The sequence below is a fragment of the Adelges cooleyi genome, unplaced genomic scaffold (genome assembly GCF_023614345.1).
Source record: "Adelges cooleyi isolate 19-005CV unplaced genomic scaffold, UGA_ACOO_1.1 ACOO_flye_CR_arks_rails_tigmint_CR_PRNA_247, whole genome shotgun sequence".
NCBI classification, from domain to species: Eukaryota; Metazoa; Arthropoda; class Insecta; order Hemiptera; family Adelgidae; genus Adelges; species Adelges cooleyi.
This window is the reverse complement of record NW_026095912.1, coordinates 11663480-11684379: the sequence shown is the minus strand read 5'-3', so window position 1 is coordinate 11684379 and position 20900 is coordinate 11663480. Positions and strand designations below refer to the sequence as shown.

Here is a 20900-nt window from a genome sequence, read left to right as displayed (position 1 = left end):
CAGTTTTAAGTTTTTTTAGATATATTTTAATGCGTTATTCTACCACTTTTGGTTATCTGCTCTCGTGATTTTGATCAGCCGTAAATTAACTAGAAACAACAAGACGAAACCTAGTGAATTGTTAGACTGCATACCTGTGACCATCATCTCAGTGTGCAGGCGATGAGTTAGGTAACGTTTTTGTGCTTCGATACTGAATGCTCGGTGGATACTCCCAAACAGACTTTTTCAGCTTGTTTCTTTTTCTTGTGATCCAGCGGCCGTAGTATAAATGATATGCAAAAAAATATTGAACTCGAACAGGAAGGTATTTATTTATTTAAAAAAAAAAAAAATTATGTAAAGATACTTCTACATAAGTTAATCGTTCCGCAATACTCAACCAGTCAGATGTAGTTGTCACACCGTATGGCGTATTGATTTCCACCCAGTTACCCTAATACGATTTAATATAATATGGACAGGTCAGTATCGAGTAGCCCGAATGATGAACCGCGATCACACAATGTAGATTAAATTCGAATAGAGCTTTTCTAATATTCCTGTACTGTAATCTATCTGACAAACAATTCTAACGTCGCATTAGTCACGGAGAACATACCTGTGGCCGATTTGTATTGTTCTCGATTTCGGGGTACATAAAGATTGTCAGATAGGTTTTTCAATATCATCAGCAACTTTGTACTCGATTTCAGGGGCGCCATGTGTTCAAACTCGGATGCAAAATTTTCAAATTGTTTATGCAAAAAAAATTATCAAGAAAAAACAAGTGATAAAAAATATTTTTTTTTTCAAATAAAAAGGTATGACTAATTACGTTACTCAACCAAATTGAGAACTCCTCATTATAGCGTGAACCCAGTTTTAAGTTTTTTTAGATATATTTTAATGCGTTATTCTACCACTTTTGGTTATCTGCTCTCGTGATTTTGATCAGCCGTAAATTAACTAGAAACAACAAGACGAAACCTAGTGAATTGTTAGACTGCATACCTGTGACCATCATCTCAGTGTGCAGGCGATGAGTTAGGTAACGTTTTTGTGCTTCGATACTGAATGCTCGGTGGATACTCCCAAACAGACTTTTTCAGCTTGTTTCTTTTTCTTGTGATCCAGCGGCCGTAGTATAAATGATATGCAAAAAAATATTGAACTCGAACAGGAAGGTATTTATTTATTTAAAAAAAAAAAAAATTATGTAAAGATACTTCTACATAAGTTAATCGTTCCGCAATACTCAACCAGTCAGATGTAGTTGTCACACCGTATGGCGTATTGATTTCCACCCAGTTACCCTAATACGATTTAATATAATATGGACAGGTCAGTATCGAGTAGCCCGAATGATGAACCGCGATCACACAATGTAGATTAAATTCGAATAGAGCTTTTCTAATATTCCTGTACTGTAATCTATCTGACAAACAATTCTAACGTCGCATTAGTCACGGAGAACATACCTGTGGCCGATTTGTATTGTTCTCGATTTCGGGGTACATAAAGATTGTCAGATAGGTTTTTCAATATCATCAGCAACTTTGTACTCGATTTCAGGGGCGCCATGTGTTCAAACTCGGATGCAAAATTTTCAAATTGTTTATGCAAAAAAAATTATCAAGAAAAAACAAGTGATATAAAATATTTTTTTTTTCAAATAAAAAGGTATGACTAATTACGTTACTCAACCAAATTGAGAACTCCTCATTATAGCGTGAACCCAGTTTTAAGTTTTTTTAGATATATTTTAATGCGTTATTCTACCACTTTTGGTTATCTGCTCTCGTGATTTTGATCAGCCGTAAATTAACTAGAAACAACAAGACGAAACCTAGTGAATTGTTAGACTGCATACCTGTGACCATCATCTCAGTGTGCAGGCGATGAGTTAGGTAACGTTTTTGTGCTTCGATACTGAATGCTCGGTGGATACTCCCAAACAGACTTTTTCAGCTTGTTTCTTTTTCTTGTGATCCAGCGGCCGTAGTATAAATGATATGCAAAAAAATATTGAACTCGAACAGGAAGGTATTTATTTATTTAAAAAAAAAAAAAATTATGTAAAGATACTTCTACATAAGTTAATCGTTCCGCAATACTCAACCAGTCAGATGTAGTTGTCACACCGTATGGCGTATTGATTTCCACCCAGTTACCCTAATACGATTTAATATAATATGGACAGGTCAGTATCGAGTAGCCCGAATGATGAACCGCGATCACACAATGTAGATTAAATTCGAATAGAGCTTTTCTAATATTCCTGTACTGTAATCTATCTGACAAACAATTCTAACGTCGCATTAGTCACGGAGAACATACCTGTGGCCGATTTGTATTGTTCTCGATTTCGGGGTACATAAAGATTGTCAGATAGGTTTTTCAATATCATCAGCAACTTTGTACTCGATTTCAGGGGCGCCATGTGTTCAAACTCGGATGCAAAATTTTCAAATTGTTTATGCAAAAAAAATTATCAAGAAAAAACAAGTGATAAAAAATATTTTTTTTTTCAAATAAAAAGGTATGACTAATTACGTTACTCAACCAAATTGAGAACTCCTCATTATAGCGTGAACCCAGTTTTAAGTTTTTTTAGATATATTTTAATGCGTTATTCTACCACTTTTGGTTATCTGCTCTCGTGATTTTGATCAGCCGTAAATTAACTAGAAACAACAAGACGAAACCTAGTGAATTGTTAGACTGCATACCTGTGACCATCATCTCAGTGTGCAGGCGATGAGTTAGGTAACGTTTTTGTGCTTCGATACTGAATGCTCGGTGGATACTCCCAAACAGACTTTTTCAGCTTGTTTCTTTTTCTTGTGATCCAGCGGCCGTAGTATAAATGATATGCAAAAAAATATTGAACTCGAACAGGAAGGTATTTATTTATTTAAAAAAAAAAAAAATTATGTAAAGATACTTCTACATAAGTTAATCGTTCCGCAATACTCAACCAGTCAGATGTAGTTGTCACACCGTATGGCGTATTGATTTCCACCCAGTTACCCTAATACGATTTAATATAATATGGACAGGTCAGTATCGAGTAGCCCGAATGATGAACCGCGATCACACAATGTAGATTAAATTCGAATAGAGCTTTTCTAATATTCCTGTACTGTAATCTATCTGACAAACAATTCTAACGTCGCATTAGTCACGGAGAACATACCTGTGGCCGATTTGTATTGTTCTCGATTTCGGGGTACATAAAGATTGTCAGATAGGTTTTTCAATATCATCAGCAACTTTGTACTCGATTTCAGGGGCGCCATGTGTTCAAACTCGGATGCAAAATTTTCAAATTGTTTATGCAAAAAAAATTATCAAGAAAAAACAAGTGATAAAAAATATTTTTTTTTTCAAATAAAAAGGTATGACTAATTACGTTACTCAACCAAATTGAGAACTCCTCATTATAGCGTGAACCCAGTTTTAAGTTTTTTTAGATATATTTTAATGCGTTATTCTACCACTTTTGGTTATCTGCTCTCGTGATTTTGATCAGCCGTAAATTAACTAGAAACAACAAGACGAAACCTAGTGAATTGTTAGACTGCATACCTGTGACCATCATCTCAGTGTGCAGGCGATGAGTTAGGTAACGTTTTTGTGCTTCGATACTGAATGCTCGGTGGATACTCCCAAACAGACTTTTTCAGCTTGTTTCTTTTTCTTGTGATCCAGCGGCCGTAGTATAAATGATATGCAAAAAAATATTGAACTCGAACAGGAAGGTATTTATTTATTTAAAAAAAAAAAAAATTATGTAAAGATACTTCTACATAAGTTAATCGTTCCGCAATACTCAACCAGTCAGATGTAGTTGTCACACCGTATGGCGTATTGATTTCCACCCAGTTACCCTAATACGATTTAATATAATATGGACAGGTCAGTATCGAGTAGCCCGAATGATGAACCGCGATCACACAATGTAGATTAAATTCGAATAGAGCTTTTCTAATATTCCTGTACTGTAATCTATCTGACAAACAATTCTAACGTCGCATTAGTCACGGAGAACATACCTGTGGCCGATTTGTATTGTTCTCGATTTCGGGGTACATAAAGATTGTCAGATAGGTTTTTCAATATCATCAGCAACTTTGTACTCGATTTCAGGGGCGCCATGTGTTCAAACTCGGATGCAAAATTTTCAAATTGTTTATGCAAAAAAAATTATCAAGAAAAAACAAGTGATATAAAATATTTTTTTTTTCAAATAAAAAGGTATGACTAATTACGTTACTCAACCAAATTGAGAACTCCTCATTATAGCGTGAACCCAGTTTTAAGTTTTTTTAGATATATTTTAATGCGTTATTCTACCACTTTTGGTTATCTGCTCTCGTGATTTTGATCAGCCGTAAATTAACTAGAAACAACAAGACGAAACCTAGTGAATTGTTAGACTGCATACCTGTGACCATCATCTCAGTGTGCAGGCGATGAGTTAGGTAACGTTTTTGTGCTTCGATACTGAATGCTCGGTGGATACTCCCAAACAGACTTTTTCAGCTTGTTTCTTTTTCTTGTGATCCAGCGGCCGTAGTATAAATGATATGCAAAAAAATATTGAACTCGAACAGGAAGGTATTTATTTATTTAAAAAAAAAAAAAATTATGTAAAGATACTTCTACATAAGTTAATCGTTCCGCAATACTCAACCAGTCAGATGTAGTTGTCACACCGTATGGCGTATTGATTTCCACCCAGTTACCCTAATACGATTTAATATAATATGGACAGGTCAGTATCGAGTAGCCCGAATGATGAACCGCGATCACACAATGTAGATTAAATTCGAATAGAGCTTTTCTAATATTCCTGTACTGTAATCTATCTGACAAACAATTCTAACGTCGCATTAGTCACGGAGAACATACCTGTGGCCGATTTGTATTGTTCTCGATTTCGGGGTACATAAAGATTGTCAGATAGGTTTTTCAATATCATCAGCAACTTTGTACTCGATTTCAGGGGCGCCATGTGTTCAAACTCGGATGCAAAATTTTCAAATTGTTTATGCAAAAAAAATTATCAAGAAAAAACAAGTGATATAAAATATTTTTTTTTTCAAATAAAAAGGTATGACTAATTACGTTACTCAACCAAATTGAGAACTCCTCATTATAGCGTGAACCCAGTTTTAAGTTTTTTTAGATATATTTTAATGCGTTATTCTACCACTTTTGGTTATCTGCTCTCGTGATTTTGATCAGCCGTAAATTAACTAGAAACAACAAGACGAAACCTAGTGAATTGTTAGACTGCATACCTGTGACCATCATCTCAGTGTGCAGGCGATGAGTTAGGTAACGTTTTTGTGCTTCGATACTGAATGCTCGGTGGATACTCCCAAACAGACTTTTTCAGCTTGTTTCTTTTTCTTGTGATCCAGCGGCCGTAGTATAAATGATATGCAAAAAAATATTGAACTCGAACAGGAAGGTATTTATTTATTTAAAAAAAAAAAAATTATGTAAAGATACTTCTACATAAGTTAATCGTTCCGCAATACTCAACCAGTCAGATGTAGTTGTCACACCGTATGGCGTATTGATTTCCACCCAGTTACCCTAATACGATTTAATATAATATGGACAGGTCAGTATCGAGTAGCCCGAATGATGAACCGCGATCACACAATGTAGATTAAATTCGAATAGAGCTTTTCTAATATTCCTGTACTGTAATCTATCTGACAAACAATTCTAACGTCGCATTAGTCACGGAGAACATACCTGTGGCCGATTTGTATTGTTCTCGATTTCGGGGTACATAAAGATTGTCAGATAGGTTTTTCAATATCATCAGCAACTTTGTACTCGATTTCAGGGGCGCCATGTGTTCAAACTCGGATGCAAAATTTTCAAATTGTTTATGCAAAAAAAATTATCAAGAAAAAACAAGTGATATAAAATATTTTTTTTTTCAAATAAAAAGGTATGACTAATTACGTTACTCAACCAAATTGAGAACTCCTCATTATAGCGTGAACCCAGTTTTAAGTTTTTTTAGATATATTTTAATGCGTTATTCTACCACTTTTGGTTATCTGCTCTCGTGATTTTGATCAGCCGTAAATTAACTAGAAACAACAAGACGAAACCTAGTGAATTGTTAGACTGCATACCTGTGACCATCATCTCAGTGTGCAGGCGATGAGTTAGGTAACGTTTTTGTGCTTCGATACTGAATGCTCGGTGGATACTCCCAAACAGACTTTTTCAGCTTGTTTCTTTTTCTTGTGATCCAGCGGCCGTAGTATAAATGATATGCAAAAAAATATTGAACTCGAACAGGAAGGTATTTATTTATTTAAAAAAAAAAAAAATTATGTAAAGATACTTCTACATAAGTTAATCGTTCCGCAATACTCAACCAGTCAGATGTAGTTGTCACACCGTATGGCGTATTGATTTCCACCCAGTTACCCTAATACGATTTAATATAATATGGACAGGTCAGTATCGAGTAGCCCGAATGATGAACCGCGATCACACAATGTAGATTAAATTCGAATAGAGCTTTTCTAATATTCCTGTACTGTAATCTATCTGACAAACAATTCTAACGTCGCATTAGTCACGGAGAACATACCTGTGGCCGATTTGTATTGTTCTCGATTTCGGGGTACATAAAGATTGTCAGATAGGTTTTTCAATATCATCAGCAACTTTGTACTCGATTTCAGGGGCGCCATGTGTTCAAACTCGGATGCAAAATTTTCAAATTGTTTATGCAAAAAAAATTATCAAGAAAAAACAAGTGATAAAAAATATTTTTTTTTTCAAATAAAAAGGTATGACTAATTACGTTACTCAACCAAATTGAGAACTCCTCATTATAGCGTGAACCCAGTTTTAAGTTTTTTTAGATATATTTTAATGCGTTATTCTACCACTTTTGGTTATCTGCTCTCGTGATTTTGATCAGCCGTAAATTAACTAGAAACAACAAGACGAAACCTAGTGAATTGTTAGACTGCATACCTGTGACCATCATCTCAGTGTGCAGGCGATGAGTTAGGTAACGTTTTTGTGCTTCGATACTGAATGCTCGGTGGATACTCCCAAACAGACTTTTTCAGCTTGTTTCTTTTTCTTGTGATCCAGCGGCCGTAGTATAAATGATATGCAAAAAAATATTGAACTCGAACAGGAAGGTATTTATTTATTTAAAAAAAAAAAAAATTATGTAAAGATACTTCTACATAAGTTAATCGTTCCGCAATACTCAACCAGTCAGATGTAGTTGTCACACCGTATGGCGTATTGATTTCCACCCAGTTACCCTAATACGATTTAATATAATATGGACAGGTCAGTATCGAGTAGCCCGAATGATGAACCGCGATCACACAATGTAGATTAAATTCGAATAGAGCTTTTCTAATATTCCTGTACTGTAATCTATCTGACAAACAATTCTAACGTCGCATTAGTCACGGAGAACATACCTGTGGCCGATTTGTATTGTTCTCGATTTCGGGGTACATAAAGATTGTCAGATAGGTTTTTCAATATCATCAGCAACTTTGTACTCGATTTCAGGGGCGCCATGTGTTCAAACTCGGATGCAAAATTTTCAAATTGTTTATGCAAAAAAAATTATCAAGAAAAAACAAGTGATATAAAATATTTTTTTTTTCAAATAAAAAGGTATGACTAATTACGTTACTCAACCAAATTGAGAACTCCTCATTATAGCGTGAACCCAGTTTTAAGTTTTTTTAGATATATTTTAATGCGTTATTCTACCACTTTTGGTTATCTGCTCTCGTGATTTTGATCAGCCGTAAATTAACTAGAAACAACAAGACGAAACCTAGTGAATTGTTAGACTGCATACCTGTGACCATCATCTCAGTGTGCAGGCGATGAGTTAGGTAACGTTTTTGTGCTTCGATACTGAATGCTCGGTGGATACTCCCAAACAGACTTTTTCAGCTTGTTTCTTTTTCTTGTGATCCAGCGGCCGTAGTATAAATGATATGCAAAAAAATATTGAACTCGAACAGGAAGGTATTTATTTATTTAAAAAAAAAAAAAATTATGTAAAGATACTTCTACATAAGTTAATCGTTCCGCAATACTCAACCAGTCAGATGTAGTTGTCACACCGTATGGCGTATTGATTTCCACCCAGTTACCCTAATACGATTTAATATAATATGGACAGGTCAGTATCGAGTAGCCCGAATGATGAACCGCGATCACACAATGTAGATTAAATTCGAATAGAGCTTTTCTAATATTCCTGTACTGTAATCTATCTGACAAACAATTCTAACGTCGCATTAGTCACGGAGAACATACCTGTGGCCGATTTGTATTGTTCTCGATTTCGGGGTACATAAAGATTGTCAGATAGGTTTTTCAATATCATCAGCAACTTTGTACTCGATTTCAGGGGCGCCATGTGTTCAAACTCGGATGCAAAATTTTCAAATTGTTTATGCAAAAAAAATTATCAAGAAAAAACAAGTGATAAAAAATATTTTTTTTTTCAAATAAAAAGGTATGACTAATTACGTTACTCAACCAAATTGAGAACTCCTCATTATAGCGTGAACCCAGTTTTAAGTTTTTTTAGATATATTTTAATGCGTTATTCTACCACTTTTGGTTATCTGCTCTCGTGATTTTGATCAGCCGTAAATTAACTAGAAACAACAAGACGAAACCTAGTGAATTGTTAGACTGCATACCTGTGACCATCATCTCAGTGTGCAGGCGATGAGTTAGGTAACGTTTTTGTGCTTCGATACTGAATGCTCGGTGGATACTCCCAAACAGACTTTTTCAGCTTGTTTCTTTTTCTTGTGATCCAGCGGCCGTAGTATAAATGATATGCAAAAAAATATTGAACTCGAACAGGAAGGTATTTATTTATTTAAAAAAAAAAAAAATTATGTAAAGATACTTCTACATAAGTTAATCGTTCCGCAATACTCAACCAGTCAGATGTAGTTGTCACACCGTATGGCGTATTGATTTCCACCCAGTTACCCTAATACGATTTAATATAATATGGACAGGTCAGTATCGAGTAGCCCGAATGATGAACCGCGATCACACAATGTAGATTAAATTCGAATAGAGCTTTTCTAATATTCCTGTACTGTAATCTATCTGACAAACAATTCTAACGTCGCATTAGTCACGGAGAACATACCTGTGGCCGATTTGTATTGTTCTCGATTTCGGGGTACATAAAGATTGTCAGATAGGTTTTTCAATATCATCAGCAACTTTGTACTCGATTTCAGGGGCGCCATGTGTTCAAACTCGGATGCAAAATTTTCAAATTGTTTATGCAAAAAAAATTATCAAGAAAAAACAAGTGATAAAAAATATTTTTTTTTTCAAATAAAAAGGTATGACTAATTACGTTACTCAACCAAATTGAGAACTCCTCATTATAGCGTGAACCCAGTTTTAAGTTTTTTTAGATATATTTTAATGCGTTATTCTACCACTTTTGGTTATCTGCTCTCGTGATTTTGATCAGCCGTAAATTAACTAGAAACAACAAGACGAAACCTAGTGAATTGTTAGACTGCATACCTGTGACCATCATCTCAGTGTGCAGGCGATGAGTTAGGTAACGTTTTTGTGCTTCGATACTGAATGCTCGGTGGATACTCCCAAACAGACTTTTTCAGCTTGTTTCTTTTTCTTGTGATCCAGCGGCCGTAGTATAAATGATATGCAAAAAAATATTGAACTCGAACAGGAAGGTATTTATTTATTTAAAAAAAAAAAAAATTATGTAAAGATACTTCTACATAAGTTAATCGTTCCGCAATACTCAACCAGTCAGATGTAGTTGTCACACCGTATGGCGTATTGATTTCCACCCAGTTACCCTAATACGATTTAATATAATATGGACAGGTCAGTATCGAGTAGCCCGAATGATGAACCGCGATCACACAATGTAGATTAAATTCGAATAGAGCTTTTCTAATATTCCTGTACTGTAATCTATCTGACAAACAATTCTAACGTCGCATTAGTCACGGAGAACATACCTGTGGCCGATTTGTATTGTTCTCGATTTCGGGGTACATAAAGATTGTCAGATAGGTTTTTCAATATCATCAGCAACTTTGTACTCGATTTCAGGGGCGCCATGTGTTCAAACTCGGATGCAAAATTTTCAAATTGTTTATGCAAAAAAAATTATCAAGAAAAAACAAGTGATATAAAATATTTTTTTTTTCAAATAAAAAGGTATGACTAATTACGTTACTCAACCAAATTGAGAACTCCTCATTATAGCGTGAACCCAGTTTTAAGTTTTTTTAGATATATTTTAATGCGTTATTCTACCACTTTTGGTTATCTGCTCTCGTGATTTTGATCAGCCGTAAATTAACTAGAAACAACAAGACGAAACCTAGTGAATTGTTAGACTGCATACCTGTGACCATCATCTCAGTGTGCAGGCGATGAGTTAGGTAACGTTTTTGTGCTTCGATACTGAATGCTCGGTGGATACTCCCAAACAGACTTTTTCAGCTTGTTTCTTTTTCTTGTGATCCAGCGGCCGTAGTATAAATGATATGCAAAAAAATATTGAACTCGAACAGGAAGGTATTTATTTATTTAAAAAAAAAAAAAATTATGTAAAGATACTTCTACATAAGTTAATCGTTCCGCAATACTCAACCAGTCAGATGTAGTTGTCACACCGTATGGCGTATTGATTTCCACCCAGTTACCCTAATACGATTTAATATAATATGGACAGGTCAGTATCGAGTAGCCCGAATGATGAACCGCGATCACACAATGTAGATTAAATTCGAATAGAGCTTTTCTAATATTCCTGTACTGTAATCTATCTGACAAACAATTCTAACGTCGCATTAGTCACGGAGAACATACCTGTGGCCGATTTGTATTGTTCTCGATTTCGGGGTACATAAAGATTGTCAGATAGGTTTTTCAATATCATCAGCAACTTTGTACTCGATTTCAGGGGCGCCATGTGTTCAAACTCGGATGCAAAATTTTCAAATTGTTTATGCAAAAAAAATTATCAAGAAAAAACAAGTGATAAAAAATATTTTTTTTTTCAAATAAAAAGGTATGACTAATTACGTTACTCAACCAAATTGAGAACTCCTCATTATAGCGTGAACCCAGTTTTAAGTTTTTTTAGATATATTTTAATGCGTTATTCTACCACTTTTGGTTATCTGCTCTCGTGATTTTGATCAGCCGTAAATTAACTAGAAACAACAAGACGAAACCTAGTGAATTGTTAGACTGCATACCTGTGACCATCATCTCAGTGTGCAGGCGATGAGTTAGGTAACGTTTTTGTGCTTCGATACTGAATGCTCGGTGGATACTCCCAAACAGACTTTTTCAGCTTGTTTCTTTTTCTTGTGATCCAGCGGCCGTAGTATAAATGATATGCAAAAAAATATTGAACTCGAACAGGAAGGTATTTATTTATTTAAAAAAAAAAAAAATTATGTAAAGATACTTCTACATAAGTTAATCGTTCCGCAATACTCAACCAGTCAGATGTAGTTGTCACACCGTATGGCGTATTGATTTCCACCCAGTTACCCTAATACGATTTAATATAATATGGACAGGTCAGTATCGAGTAGCCCGAATGATGAACCGCGATCACACAATGTAGATTAAATTCGAATAGAGCTTTTCTAATATTCCTGTACTGTAATCTATCTGACAAACAATTCTAACGTCGCATTAGTCACGGAGAACATACCTGTGGCCGATTTGTATTGTTCTCGATTTCGGGGTACATAAAGATTGTCAGATAGGTTTTTCAATATCATCAGCAACTTTGTACTCGATTTCAGGGGCGCCATGTGTTCAAACTCGGATGCAAAATTTTCAAATTGTTTATGCAAAAAAAATTATCAAGAAAAAACAAGTGATATAAAATATTTTTTTTTTCAAATAAAAAGGTATGACTAATTACGTTACTCAACCAAATTGAGAACTCCTCATTATAGCGTGAACCCAGTTTTAAGTTTTTTTAGATATATTTTAATGCGTTATTCTACCACTTTTGGTTATCTGCTCTCGTGATTTTGATCAGCCGTAAATTAACTAGAAACAACAAGACGAAACCTAGTGAATTGTTAGACTGCATACCTGTGACCATCATCTCAGTGTGCAGGCGATGAGTTAGGTAACGTTTTTGTGCTTCGATACTGAATGCTCGGTGGATACTCCCAAACAGACTTTTTCAGCTTGTTTCTTTTTCTTGTGATCCAGCGGCCGTAGTATAAATGATATGCAAAAAAATATTGAACTCGAACAGGAAGGTATTTATTTATTTAAAAAAAAAAAAAATTATGTAAAGATACTTCTACATAAGTTAATCGTTCCGCAATACTCAACCAGTCAGATGTAGTTGTCACACCGTATGGCGTATTGATTTCCACCCAGTTACCCTAATACGATTTAATATAATATGGACAGGTCAGTATCGAGTAGCCCGAATGATGAACCGCGATCACACAATGTAGATTAAATTCGAATAGAGCTTTTCTAATATTCCTGTACTGTAATCTATCTGACAAACAATTCTAACGTCGCATTAGTCACGGAGAACATACCTGTGGCCGATTTGTATTGTTCTCGATTTCGGGGTACATAAAGATTGTCAGATAGGTTTTTCAATATCATCAGCAACTTTGTACTCGATTTCAGGGGCGCCATGTGTTCAAACTCGGATGCAAAATTTTCAAATTGTTTATGCAAAAAAAATTATCAAGAAAAAACAAGTGATAAAAAATATTTTTTTTTTCAAATAAAAAGGTATGACTAATTACGTTACTCAACCAAATTGAGAACTCCTCATTATAGCGTGAACCCAGTTTTAAGTTTTTTTAGATATATTTTAATGCGTTATTCTACCACTTTTGGTTATCTGCTCTCGTGATTTTGATCAGCCGTAAATTAACTAGAAACAACAAGACGAAACCTAGTGAATTGTTAGACTGCATACCTGTGACCATCATCTCAGTGTGCAGGCGATGAGTTAGGTAACGTTTTTGTGCTTCGATACTGAATGCTCGGTGGATACTCCCAAACAGACTTTTTCAGCTTGTTTCTTTTTCTTGTGATCCAGCGGCCGTAGTATAAATGATATGCAAAAAAATATTGAACTCGAACAGGAAGGTATTTATTTATTTAAAAAAAAAAAAAATTATGTAAAGATACTTCTACATAAGTTAATCGTTCCGCAATACTCAACCAGTCAGATGTAGTTGTCACACCGTATGGCGTATTGATTTCCACCCAGTTACCCTAATACGATTTAATATAATATGGACAGGTCAGTATCGAGTAGCCCGAATGATGAACCGCGATCACACAATGTAGATTAAATTCGAATAGAGCTTTTCTAATATTCCTGTACTGTAATCTATCTGACAAACAATTCTAACGTCGCATTAGTCACGGAGAACATACCTGTGGCCGATTTGTATTGTTCTCGATTTCGGGGTACATAAAGATTGTCAGATAGGTTTTTCAATATCATCAGCAACTTTGTACTCGATTTCAGGGGCGCCATGTGTTCAAACTCGGATGCAAAATTTTCAAATTGTTTATGCAAAAAAAATTATCAAGAAAAAACAAGTGATATAAAATATTTTTTTTTTCAAATAAAAAGGTATGACTAATTACGTTACTCAACCAAATTGAGAACTCCTCATTATAGCGTGAACCCAGTTTTAAGTTTTTTTAGATATATTTTAATGCGTTATTCTACCACTTTTGGTTATCTGCTCTCGTGATTTTGATCAGCCGTAAATTAACTAGAAACAACAAGACGAAACCTAGTGAATTGTTAGACTGCATACCTGTGACCATCATCTCAGTGTGCAGGCGATGAGTTAGGTAACGTTTTTGTGCTTCGATACTGAATGCTCGGTGGATACTCCCAAACAGACTTTTTCAGCTTGTTTCTTTTTCTTGTGATCCAGCGGCCGTAGTATAAATGATATGCAAAAAAATATTGAACTCGAACAGGAAGGTATTTATTTATTTAAAAAAAAAAAAAATTATGTAAAGATACTTCTACATAAGTTAATCGTTCCGCAATACTCAACCAGTCAGATGTAGTTGTCACACCGTATGGCGTATTGATTTCCACCCAGTTACCCTAATACGATTTAATATAATATGGACAGGTCAGTATCGAGTAGCCCGAATGATGAACCGCGATCACACAATGTAGATTAAATTCGAATAGAGCTTTTCTAATATTCCTGTACTGTAATCTATCTGACAAACAATTCTAACGTCGCATTAGTCACGGAGAACATACCTGTGGCCGATTTGTATTGTTCTCGATTTCGGGGTACATAAAGATTGTCAGATAGGTTTTTCAATATCATCAGCAACTTTGTACTCGATTTCAGGGGCGCCATGTGTTCAAACTCGGATGCAAAATTTTCAAATTGTTTATGCAAAAAAAATTATCAAGAAAAAACAAGTGATATAAAATATTTTTTTTTTCAAATAAAAAGGTATGACTAATTACGTTACTCAACCAAATTGAGAACTCCTCATTATAGCGTGAACCCAGTTTTAAGTTTTTTTAGATATATTTTAATGCGTTATTCTACCACTTTTGGTTATCTGCTCTCGTGATTTTGATCAGCCGTAAATTAACTAGAAACAACAAGACGAAACCTAGTGAATTGTTAGACTGCATACCTGTGACCATCATCTCAGTGTGCAGGCGATGAGTTAGGTAACGTTTTTGTGCTTCGATACTGAATGCTCGGTGGATACTCCCAAACAGACTTTTTCAGCTTGTTTCTTTTTCTTGTGATCCAGCGGCCGTAGTATAAATGATATGCAAAAAAATATTGAACTCGAACAGGAAGGTATTTATTTATTTAAAAAAAAAAAAAATTATGTAAAGATACTTCTACATAAGTTAATCGTTCCGCAATACTCAACCAGTCAGATGTAGTTGTCACACCGTATGGCGTATTGATTTCCACCCAGTTACCCTAATACGATTTAATATAATATGGACAGGTCAGTATCGAGTAGCCCGAATGATGAACCGCGATCACACAATGTAGATTAAATTCGAATAGAGCTTTTCTAATATTCCTGTACTGTAATCTATCTGACAAACAATTCTAACGTCGCATTAGTCACGGAGAACATACCTGTGGCCGATTTGTATTGTTCTCGATTTCGGGGTACATAAAGATTGTCAGATAGGTTTTTCAATATCATCAGCAACTTTGTACTCGATTTCAGGGGCGCCATGTGTTCAAACTCGGATGCAAAATTTTCAAATTGTTTATGCAAAAAAAATTATCAAGAAAAAACAAGTGATATAAAATATTTTTTTTTTCAAATAAAAAGGTATGACTAATTACGTTACTCAACCAAATTGAGAACTCCTCATTATAGCGTGAACCCAGTTTTAAGTTTTTTTAGATATATTTTAATGCGTTATTCTACCACTTTTGGTTATCTGCTCTCGTGATTTTGATCAGCCGTAAATTAACTAGAAACAACAAGACGAAACCTAGTGAATTGTTAGACTGCATACCTGTGACCATCATCTCAGTGTGCAGGCGATGAGTTAGGTAACGTTTTTGTGCTTCGATACTGAATGCTCGGTGGATACTCCCAAACAGACTTTTTCAGCTTGTTTCTTTTTCTTGTGATCCAGCGGCCGTAGTATAAATGATATGCAAAAAAATATTGAACTCGAACAGGAAGGTATTTATTTATTTAAAAAAAAAAAAAATTATGTAAAGATACTTCTACATAAGTTAATCGTTCCGCAATACTCAACCAGTCAGATGTAGTTGTCACACCGTATGGCGTATTGATTTCCACCCAGTTACCCTAATACGATTTAATATAATATGGACAGGTCAGTATCGAGTAGCCCGAATGATGAACCGCGATCACACAATGTAGATTAAATTCGAATAGAGCTTTTCTAATATTCCTGTACTGTAATCTATCTGACAAACAATTCTAACGTCGCATTAGTCACGGAGAACATACCTGTGGCCGATTTGTATTGTTCTCGATTTCGGGGTACATAAAGATTGTCAGATAGGTTTTTCAATATCATCAGCAACTTTGTACTCGATTTCAGGGGCGCCATGTGTTCAAACTCGGATGCAAAATTTTCAAATTGTTTATGCAAAAAAAATTATCAAGAAAAAACAAGTGATATAAAATATTTTTTTTTTCAAATAAAAAGGTATGACTAATTACGTTACTCAACCAAATTGAGAACTCCTCATTATAGCGTGAACCCAGTTTTAAGTTTTTTTAGATATATTTTAATGCGTTATTCTACCACTTTTGGTTATCTGCTCTCGTGATTTTGATCAGCCGTAAATTAACTAGAAACAACAAGACGAAACCTAGTGAATTGTTAGACTGCATACCTGTGACCATCATCTCAGTGTGCAGGCGATGAGTTAGGTAACGTTTTTGTGCTTCGATACTGAATGCTCGGTGGATACTCCCAAACAGACTTTTTCAGCTTGTTTCTTTTTCTTGTGATCCAGCGGCCGTAGTATAAATGATATGCAAAAAAATATTGAACTCGAACAGGAAGGTATTTATTTATTTAAAAAAAAAAAAAATTATGTAAAGATACTTCTACATAAGTTAATCGTTCCGCAATACTCAACCAGTCAGATGTAGTTGTCACACCGTATGGCGTATTGATTTCCACCCAGTTACCCTAATACGATTTAATATAATATGGACAGGTCAGTATCGAGTAGCCCGAATGATGAACCGCGATCACACAATGTAGATTAAATTCGAATAGAGCTTTTCTAATATTCCTGTACTGTAATCTATCTGACAAACAATTCTAACGTCGCATTAGTCACGGAGAACATACCTGTGGCCGATTTGTATTGTTCTCGATTTCGGGGTACATAAAGATTGTCAGATAGGTTTTTCAATATCATCAGCAACTTTGTACTCGATTTCAGGGGCGCCATGTGTTCAAACTCGGATGCAAAATTTTCAAATTGTTTATGCAAAAAAAATTATCAAGAAAAAACAAGTGATAAAAAATATTTTTTTTTTCAAATAAAAAGGTATGACTAATTACGTTACTCAACCAAATTGAGAACTCCTCATTATAGCGTGAACCCAGTTTTAAGTTTTTTTAGATATATTTTAATGCGTTATTCTACCACTTTTGGTTATCTGCTCTCGTGATTTTGATCAGCCGTAAATTAACTAGAAACAACAAGACGAAACCTAGTGAATTGTTAGACTGCATACCTGTGACCATCATCTCAGTGTGCAGGCGATGAGTTAGGTAACGTTTTTGTGCTTCGATACTGAATGCTCGGTGGATACTCCCAAACAGACTTTTTCAGCTTGTTTCTTTTTCTTGTGATCCAGCGGCCGTAGTATAAATGATATGCAAAAAAATATTGAACTCGAACAGGAAGGTATTTATTTATTTAAAAAAAAAAAAAATTATGTAAAGATACTTCTACATAAGTTAATCGTTCCGCAATACTCAACCAGTCAGATGTAGTTGTCACACCGTATGGCGTATTGATTTCCACCCAGTTACCCTAATACGATTTAATATAATATGGACAGGTCAGTATCGAGTAGCCCGAATGATGAACCGCGATCACACAATGTAGATTAAATTCGAATAGAGCTTTTCTAATATTCCTGTACTGTAATCTATCTGACAAACAATTCTAACGTCGCATTAGTCACGGAGAACATACCTGTGGCCGATTTGTATTGTTCTCGATTTCGGGGTACATAAAGATTGTCAGATAGGTTTTTCAATATCATCAGCAACTTTGTACTCGATTTCAGGGGCGCCATGTGTTCAAACTCGGATGCAAAATTTTCAAATTGTTTATGCAAAAAAAATTATCAAGAAAAAACAAGTGATAAAAAATATTTTTTTTTTCAAATAAAAAGGTATGACTAATTACGTTACTCAACCAAATTGAGAACTCCTCATTATAGCGTGAACCCAGTTTTAAGTTTTTTTAGATATATTTTAATGCGTTATTCTACCACTTTTGGTTATCTGCTCTCGTGATTTTGATCAGCCGTAAATTAACTAGAAACAACAAGACGAAACCTAGTGAATTGTTAGACTGCATACCTGTGACCATCATCTCAGTGTGCAGGCGATGAGTTAGGTAACGTTTTTGTGCTTCGATACTGAATGCTCGGTGGATACTCCCAAACAGACTTTTTCAGCTTGTTTCTTTTTCTTGTGATCCAGCGGCCGTAGTATAAATGATATGCAAAAAAATATTGAACTCGAACAGGAAGGTATTTATTTATTTAAAAAAAAAAAAAATTATGTAAAGATACTTCTACATAAGTTAATCGTTCCGCAATACTCAACCAGTCAGATGTAGTTGTCACACCGTATGGCGTATTGATTTCCACCCAGTTACCCTAATACGATTTAATATAATATGGACAGGTCAGTATCGAGTAGCCCGAATGATGAACCGCGATCACACAATGTAGATTAAATTCGAATAGAGCTTTTCTAATATTCCTGTACTGTAATCTATCTGACAAACAATTCTAACGTCGCATTAGTCACGGAGAACATACCTGTGGCCGATTTGTATTGTTCTCGATTTCGGGGTACATAAAGATTGTCAGATAGGTTTTTCAATATCATCAGCAACTTTGTACTCGATTTCAGGGGCGCCATGTGTTCAAACTCGGATGCAAAATTTTCAAATTGTTTATGCAAAAAAAATTATCAAGAAAAAACAAGTGATATAAAATATTTTTTTTTTCAAATAAAAAGGTATGACTAATTACGTTACTCAACCAAATTGAGAACTCCTCATTATAGCGTGAACCCAGTTTTAAGTTTTTTTAGATATATTTTAATGCGTTATTCTACCACTTTTGGTTATCTGCTCTCGTGATTTTGATCAGCCGTAAATTAACTAGAAACAACAAGACGAAACCTAGTGAATTGTTAGACTGCATACCTGTGACCATCATCTCAGTGTGCAGGCGATGAGTTAGGTAACGTTTTTGTGCTTCGATACTGAATGCTCGGTGGATACTCCCAAACAGACTTTTTCAGCTTGTTTCTTTTTCTTGTGATCCAGCGGCCGTAGTATAAATGATATGCAAAAAAATATTGAACTCGAACAGGAAGGTATTTATTTATTTAAAAAAAAAAAAAATTATGTAAAGATACTTCTACATAAGTTAATCGTTCCGCAATACTCAACCAGTCAGATGTAGTTGTCACACCGTATGGCGTATTGATTTCCACCCAGTTACCCTAATACGATTTAATATAATATGGACAGGTCAGTATCGAGTAGCCCGAATGATGAACCGCGATCACACAATGTAGATTAAATTCGAATAGAGCTTTTCTAATATTCCTGTACTGTAATCTATCTGACAAACAATTCTAACGTCGCATTAGTCACGGAGAACATACCTGTGGCCGATTTGTATTGTTCTCGATTTCGGGGTACATAAAGATTGTCAGATAGGTTTTTCAATATCATCAGCAACTTTGTACTCGATTTCAGGGGCGCCATGTGTTCAAACTCGGATGCAAAATTTTCAAATTGTTTATGCAAAAAAAATTATCAAGAAAAAACAAGTGATATAAAATATTTTTTTTTTCAAATAAAAAGGTATGACTAATTACGTTACTCAACCAAATTGAGAACTCCTCATTATAGCGTGAACCCAGTTTTAAGTTTTTTTAGATATATTTTAATGCGTTATTCTACCACTTTTGGTTATCTGCTCTCGTGATTTTGATCAGCCGTAAATTAACTAGAAACAACAAGACGAAACCTAGTGAATTGTTAGACTGCATACCTGTGACCATCATCTCAGTGTGCAGGCGATGAGTTAGGTAACGTTTTTGTGCTTCGATACTGAATGCTCGGTGGATACTCCCAAACAGACTTTTTCAGCTTGTTTCTTTTTCTTGTGATCCAGCGGCCGTAGTATAAATGATATGCAAAAAAATATTGAACTCGAACAGGAAGGTATTTATTTATTTAAAAAAAAAAAAAATTATGTAAAGATACTTCTACATAAGTTAATCGTTCCGCAATACTCAACCAGTCAGATGTAGTTGTCACACCGTATGGCGTATTGATTTCCACCCAGTTACCCTAATACGATTTAATATAATATGGACAGGTCAGTATCGAGTAGCCCGAATGATGAACCGCGATCACACAATGTAGATTAAATTCGAATAGAGCTTTTCTAATATTCCTGTACTGTAATCTATCTGACAAACAATTCTAACGTCGCATTAGTCACGGAGAACATACCTGTGGCCGATTTGTATTGTTCTCGATTTCGGGGTACATAAAGATTGTCAGATAGGTTTTTCAATATCATCAGCAACTTTGTACTCGATTTCAGGGGCGCCATGTGTTCAAACTCGGATGCAAAATTTTCAAATTGTTTATGCAAAAAAAATTATCAAGAAAAAACAAGTGATAAAAAATATTTTTTTTTTCAAATAAAAAGGTATGACTAATTACGTTACTCAACCAAATTGAGAACTCCTCATTATAGCGTGAACCCAGTTTTAAGTTTTTTTAGATATATTTTAATGCGTTATTCTACCACTTTTGGTTATCTGCTCTCGTGATTTTGATCAGCCGTAAATTAACTAGAAACAACAAGACGAAACCTAGTGAATTGTTAGACTGCATACCTGTGACCATCATCTCAGTGTGCAGGCGATGAGTTAGGTAACGTTTTTGTGCTTCGATACTGAATGCTCGGTGGATACTCCCAAACAGACTTTTTCAGCTTGTTTCTTTTTCTTGTGATCCAGCGGCCGTAGTATAAATGATATGCAAAAA

General features: G+C 35.0%; 1 long non-coding RNA gene across 4 annotated transcripts in view; it reads right to left on the bottom strand.

Moving 5' to 3' along the window:
- LOC126837093 (uncharacterized) overlaps window positions 1-20900 on the bottom strand; it is a 34939-nt gene that overhangs the window by 666 nt on the left and 13373 nt on the right. The window contains exon 1 of one of the 4 annotated variants that reach the window (XR_007685446.1): window positions 135-20900. This exon is cut by the window's right edge and continues 13373 nt beyond it. This is a non-coding gene — a long non-coding RNA (uncharacterized LOC126837093). The remainder of the gene's footprint in view (window positions 1-134) is intronic. The other 3 variants (XR_007685447.1, XR_007685448.1, XR_007685449.1) reach the window with 3 other exon arrangements.